The sequence below is a fragment of the Alligator sinensis genome, unplaced genomic scaffold (genome assembly GCF_000455745.1).
Source record: "Alligator sinensis unplaced genomic scaffold, ASM45574v1 scaffold2763_1, whole genome shotgun sequence".
Classification (NCBI taxonomy): domain Eukaryota; kingdom Metazoa; phylum Chordata; order Crocodylia; family Alligatoridae; genus Alligator; species Alligator sinensis.
In genome coordinates, this window is record NW_005844175.1 from 10,742 (window position 1) to 12,017 (window position 1,276).

A 1,276-nucleotide genomic window follows, 5' to 3' on the forward strand; every position below is an offset into this window, starting at 1 on the left:
TTATGAGGAAAGGTTGAAAGTACTGGGGATATTTAGCATGGAGAAGAAAAGACTGCCACGAGGTTTTGATAACAGTCTTCAAAAACCTGAAGGGTGAGTATAGAAATGATAGAAGTGGGCTTTTCTCTGAGCGTAGTGGGGCAGGACTAGGAACAATGGCTTCAAGCTGCAGCAAAGGAAATTTGGGCTGGAGAAGAGGGGGAACTAGCTGACTTTGGGACTCATCAGACATTGGAACAGGTGACCTAGAGAAGCTGAGGAGTCTCCAGGCTTGGAAACATTCAAGAGCAGGTGAAATAGCCACTTAACTGGGGAGACTTAATTAGGGATGATCCTGTTTGAGCAGGAGGCTGGACTAAATGTGACCTTGTGAGGTTCCTTCCAGTCCTACTTTTTATGATCCTATGATTACAAGTGCTTTGATGCAGACCTTCCCAACAAGTACTTTTAAGAGTGAAGCACTGTACTTTAGGCCTGATTAATGTCGCATTTGTTTTTTCCATCACTTTCAGTCCATTGAGGCCAATGGTGGAACTCGTGGTTTTTACAGGAGAAAAAAAAAAGCTATGTTTTAATCTAACCTTTTATCTTTAGCAACCTTATTAATGAAAAAAGGTTGTTACCCAACTATCCCTCTAAGCCTTGTGTTAAATAATTTTTGTACAAGACAGCAGAGAAAAGGGCAACAGTGAGAAGCAGGAAGCTCCCGAACTTTACATCCATGGGGAGGCGGCAGAGGAGTAAATGAAATCACGGTGGTATTCAAGGTTTCTCTCTTCGTGCCTGGAAGAAATGCAACTGACCAGGAGAGAGGCAATGAGGAATGCAGGTCAGTTACCAGACAAGGAATTTTTCATTGCAAATAAATAAGATGTGGTCAAAATAATTAGTTAATAGGAATAATATTTCTTTCACTTCTCATATTTCCCAGTTTTCCTATTACTATTATGATGCTCGGTCTCAAAGAAGCAACGGAACAATTCTGTGAAGACACGACTATCCCTAAAGTTAGTCCCACATCAGGCCACAAACACAGAGTTACTGTAACTACTCAGGCATAAATTTGTGACCTGCATAATGCCCCTTTGCTGCGTCAAAATTTTTGGTTACTGTGCAGTGACTGCCCCTGTGTAGACGCACCCAGAGACCATTTCTCCATCTGGCCCTGGGAAGAAATTCCTATGATTTATTTCTGAGTGGTGACACTGCTGTGGTCAATGTATTGCAGTTCATCCTGTGTTTCCCCCTGAGCTGTGAGTGTGGGTGAGAAACAAGA